The following is a 6080-nucleotide window of genomic DNA, read 5'->3' on the forward strand; positions in this document are numbered from 1 at the left end:
TTTGCATTGAGTGCATCTGCAGATCACACCTCGCAGTGATTCCAAAAACAGTTTTATCGGTATTGTACATCAGATAATTAAAATTTTCATCGTTTTTTTTTTTTTTCTTTTTTGACTGGGAGGTTTGTCGGAGAGACTCCGTCCTGAATACATCATCACAAACGAGTCAGCTATTACACTGAAATGTCCATGTGTTCAGTATCTATAAGCAGAGAGTTGTTAACAGTATAGAAATGCTATTGCATCAGAGAACAAATGCTGTTTGCATTGATGTGTTTTGTACATTCATAATTTGCACTACTTTATTACATTGCTCTAAAACTGTCCCATACCGCTGAGGATAATTAACTCGACTCCACTCTGTTTTATTCATTCAAATTTGAGCCTTAAAATGTAAACTGAACTAAAATCAAATGCGTGCGTCGAGAAAGTTCTCCTTTCCGACGGGGAAGCCAGAGTTCTCCGGTACTCTCAGCTCTGCCATGTGTGCGACACCTAAAAGCAGTTAAGCGACTGTTTTATTTTCTCTTTAAGAATGACGAGGAAAAAGGTCAGCTTTTCTTTTTAAGAAATGTGTTAAACCGAAGAAGCATTGGGCAGTACGCCCAATACCACAACATAATTGATTTTTTTTTTTTCTTAATTTCCTTTGTCTGTGTGAAATATTAACAAACAGTCCAACGCTTCGTTGGAAAATCTGTTCTCCCTTCTTTCGCTACTCTCTCACAGTCGCACACTGCCTGTTCATGAGCCAAATCTAAAGGAAGGCAGTTAACTGGAAGTTTGCCAAAAGTGCGTTATTTGTCTAAAGAAGAAGAGGAAGAAGAAGAAAAAAAAGCTGCCGCGTTTTGGTTTGCTGGCTCTAAGAAGTAAATGATTTGGTGTGATGTCTCCTATTTGAATGACAAAGCCTTCACGAGAGGGTTTATTTTAGGTCATGTGATTTCTTTTTGTTTTGTCTGTGGAGTTAATTGTGATTTTTTTTTTTCTTAACTCATTTGTCTTAATGATCTTCCCGTAGCCTTTTCGGTGGGTGTGGAAACTTTCTTTGTTTTCTTAATCCTTTTCTATATTCATAGAGAATGACACAATGCACTTTTTAAATGGTTGCTTGCATGTAGATGCCACTTAGTCATTGTTTGCAACTAGTGTGGTATCAGATTTTAATAGTGCAAATAACCAAGCAGCCTTTTGCATCCGTTTTTACACATTTGCCTATGCAGAAATGTTTAAAAAAAAAAAACATAAATAAATAAACCAAAACAGAGAAGAAAATATTGATTAAAATTGAAACTGTGAAGTCTGAATTATCCTTGCCTTAAAGTATCAGCATATAAGAAGATTGTTAGATATTTTGAGAGTGATACTGACTGTATACTACAAATCTAAGAGTAAATTTATATATATATAAAAAGATAGATTGTATTATATGGTGGTAGAAGATAATGTTGTACTGCCATGAAGAGTTTGTGCCTTTTAAAGATTTTTTTTTGTACCTAAAGAGCTTTACTTGTTTCAGAAATCATGAATGTAAATATTGATAATAAAAAAAAATGATTTAAAATGCCTCTTCCTTTCTGTGTTTTGACGTTAGACTTTAAGATTTAATACGGCTGGGAATCAGTTGAAACATTTCAGATGAAAATCAATGAATTTCTGATAAACATGTTATAAATAATGAAGGGAAAAAAAGGATTATATGAACTCTTGTTTGAACGCACGACGGTTGTTTTTGGTCGTACGCAAATGTAACTTGTTTAAGAAACACGTTGTTAATTCAGCGAGTTGATTTAACCACATGACAGAAATCAGGCCGTCTGCGTTAGATTAGCTCTTATGTTTCCCACAGCACCTCAGATATGCATCCTTAAAACTCTTGTCTTCTTTGAACTGCAGAACACAAATGCCAAACAGCTTTACTGTTTTCGGTAAAAACTCAGACGTCGTCATTTGATTTTGAATCTGAAGTGAAAGGTTTTGATGTTTATAACATTGCAGTCTATGGAGGATTCCTGAGTACGGTCGAGATGTGAACCCTCAGTCAGAGTTTAATGTGAACGCGTGTGAATGGGAGGGTGAAAAGACCCTGAAGCGTAAAGCACGTTTTTGTAACTGGCGCTCCTCCGCAACTTGTGATATGATTAATACTTCTTTGCTTCTCATCTGTTTGCAAGGGTTTTTGTGTGTGTGTGTGTGTGTGTGTGTGTGTGTGTGTGGTTTTTTTTTGCTTGAAAACATGAAAGTGAAAGCATATTCCAACTTTTTTCCATTCCAACTCTCTCCCTCTGCCTTGACAGTACCACTAAAGAGTCAGCATTCAAACACAGTGCTACTTAAGGACAACACACAGAAAGTACTTAGGCCCAGTTTAAATGATGTGTACCATTAATATAAAGTGCCAGTGTCAGTACTATGTATCTGTATCTTATTAACTGACTGTTACAGTACAGCCTGCCCATTGAGAAGTAAAAGTTTCATAATTACATGCTGTGGACTTTGAGAGCGATAAAACCGCCATACACGAAATGATGTTATAAATCATTACGGAAAATCCCGTGTAAGTAAACAACTATTCGATATGTCAAATATAAAGCACTGTTTCCCCGTTCCCTCTGTCATATTTAAAAGTCTGAAATTCCTTTATACGGATGCCTTCACATCGAGCAAACAGAACTCCGGGCGTCTATCAAAGCCTGTTTATTTACTATAACTCAAAACATGTTTTTTGTTTTTTTTTTCCCCTTGTGTGCTTGCACAAAACAGAACATCTCTTTGAAGCCCACCAGGAATTGATTATACACTCAAACTCTGAATTGCTGTTTGCTGATTAGCTGCCATGGCTAATGATCCATATCTATGTATGTGTGTGTGTGTGTGTGTGTGTGTGTGTGTGTGTTTTGGGGGGTTTCTGGAGGGAGGTGCAGCATGTTGTAGCCTATATGCATTTGTTTTAAGGTGTTTATAGGAATCTTTTTGAGTGGCACCATATTTTCGGAAACAGTACAAAATACTAATAACTGAGCGAGCAATTCATAAGAATGGTATTAAAACAATTAAATCTTAATTACCTTCTGTTAATCATGGCCTGCAGAGAGTAAACCACTAATCAATTTCAGCACATGTGGTTGAAGCCAGACTTTACTGTTTGGCTTGTTTGTTTTAGAATGATGTTTCCAAAAAAATATTTTTCGATATGAGATAGCGTCACATCAACATCATTATTTTATATAGACAAGAAGTGGGAATGAACACTCATAAACATGCAGCAAAGTTCCAGCACACACACACACACATATGCGCGCACACACTCACACATGCACATACACATGCACACAAACACACACACATTATACATGTACAGTACAAGGCGAAAAAAGGCCCTTCCATTGACTTCCATATTACTCTACCTAAGATTCATATTAATAACTCAATAAACAAGTAAATATTCTGACACCTGTGGTTTTGACAGTAAAAGACATAGGACTGTTTTTGTCTAATTAGTGTTTCAACATCCAAACATCCAAAAAAGGTAAATTATTATTTTTTCTTTTAGATAAGGTAAACATTGCAGCTCCTGTAAAATCCGGTCAACCTAATCTACACACACACACACACACACACACACACACACACACAAACCTTTTAAATATATTCACACAATATATTCTCACAAGAGTACTTGCAGCCTGTGGGGTATGTTGGTGTAATATCCCTCTTTCTGACTTTCTAACTGACTCTGATGCTTTTAATAGGCCAGAGAGAGAGACAGTGAGATAGAGAGAGAGAGAGAGAGAGAGAGAGAGAATGTTCTGCTTTGCATCAAGTAGTACCTATTTTTACCATTGCACATTCCCAAGATACTTCAGAACAGAGGGCGTTTAGTGGTGTGGAGATGCTATTCTCAGTTTTGTCTTGTGTGGATTAAAAAAACAAACAAAAAAAAAACAGATCGGGCCATATCCAATCAGGGGCCTATATTTAGTTCCTATTGTTTTCAGGTCAGGTCATCCCTTCAGCTAACAGTCTAATTTCTGTTTGCACATTTCTGAAGGGAACTAAAAGACACAATACATCATTGTTTGGCATGCCATCCAAAAGCAGCATTCCTCTCCCTAAAGGTAATCAGCGTTCTCTTTTCTTTTCTGTTTTGTTTAATGAGCTATTCGTCAGTAGATGCCTGAACACCGGTCGTTCTGTTATGTAACTGTTTAAACATATGCCCATGTTTGGACATGGAGCCTCTTTTTGATATATTAAAAACTGTATCTTTTCCAAGCCTCTTGTCAAATCTGTTTTGTAACGCAATTAAGTCATTATGTGACTGCTGCAAATGATGATAGATCATACACACACACACACACACACACACACACACAAATCGACATATACCTCAACATCAAAAGCCCTGACAACAAAGAGAACAAACAGAACAAAGTAAAAAAATAAAATACGGGCCATAAATGATGAATTTTCACTTCGACGTCACTTCAGCAGTAACGTGTGTTGGAACATTCCAGACCATGCATATTACAGAATGAGGTGTTCACACAAGAGAATAGTATCAACACAGTCCGTGTTCACCACATGGTCCACGGCACCCATGTTGAAACAAGAATTCTAAAACAACATCACACAGTTGTGATTATTAGCTCTGCCCTCACTTTGGCAGTAGCAGAGCCACAATAAATAACAAATATCATTGAACTGGCAATGTATAGGCCTAACACATATATCACACAGTCACCAAGTATGGGACAAAGGAGAGGGAAGAGACAGTAGAACTTACAGTAGAACTGAAGTTGCTCTTGACACCAGTAGAGGGCAGTAAAGACTCCTCCCCTCCCTTCCCTCTTCTTTGTCTCAAGACTTGGTGACATTTTGAGATACTTGTGATGAGTTTTCAGAGAGGTTGTTTGTGACTGTGTAGTAGAGGCATGTAACGTCCTTATATGGATTCCTTGACTTTTCTAAGACTGCGCGTTCTCTATCTCTCTGTCTCTAAGAAGACCTCCCTAAGAGCGATACCCCTTGAGATAAGAGCTATTTCAGTGAGTCTCAGTAAGTCTCCTTCCTTACCAGCTTTATTCCTTGTAATTCAAAGTACACATCGAAAAAAAAAAAGAAAGAAAGAAACATCCACCCACAGTTGTGTGGCGTCAGATATACACCGTGGGCTGCGAATAAATCTTTAATCAGAGGATAATAAATATCTTTCATCTCAGCGCTCACAGCTGAGTGGAAACCCTATATCTCTGCTCTCATTCAATATGTTGGAATCTCAATCTTGCAACACATGCATGCGATTAGCACCCCGATTCCACCACATTACCCCCCCCCCCCCAAAGAACAACTGCCCTGTCTTTTCTCTCATCACCTTCATGATGTCACCATGGCAACCTAACAGTGGCATGCCATAATCCAGTCACCAAGGGAATTCCCCCTTTTTTTGGCACGTCAGTTCACAAGGAACGGCATCGCCTTCGTTTCGGTCCCTGGAAACCGGTTGCTAAGCCATCGCGTTGCCAAGCAAGGAGCGCTATCCAAGCAACGGTGGATAATCACCTCCGTATCCGCATGCATGCACACATGGAGAGAGAGAGAGAGAGAGAGAGCATCGTATGTCATTCAGGGAGAATGTCATGTCAAAGACACCTTGGCCTCCTTTGTAGAGACTAATAGTAGCGATCACAGAGGCTGAATGGGAGGTGATCACAGGTCACAGTGACAAAATGCTACAGTTCAGTGATCAGGTCACCTTGACTGATGGACTCAGAATTCCCTTTCCACTCAAATTTAATCACCTGGCTCAGACTGCTTCAGCTGAATCCTTCCCAGTCATTTGTGCCAGTGTGATTCTGAACATCCATAACCCCAGCAATGTACGTTCTCGACAGGAAACGCTTCACTTTGATTGATTCGATAGTTTACCAATCAAGCGATGATTTCTTTCTTTCTTTCTTTCTTCTTTCTTTTTTTTGCAATTTAACTCCATAGACATAATAGCTGAGATTGAGGTTTGCATGCTAAACTAATGCTAAGCTGCGTACGATATACGGAGCAGTATTGCTGCATAACTCATG

This window comes from Chanos chanos, chromosome 16, assembly GCF_902362185.1.
Source record: "Chanos chanos chromosome 16, fChaCha1.1, whole genome shotgun sequence".
NCBI classification, from domain to species: Eukaryota; Metazoa; Chordata; class Actinopteri; order Gonorynchiformes; family Chanidae; genus Chanos; species Chanos chanos.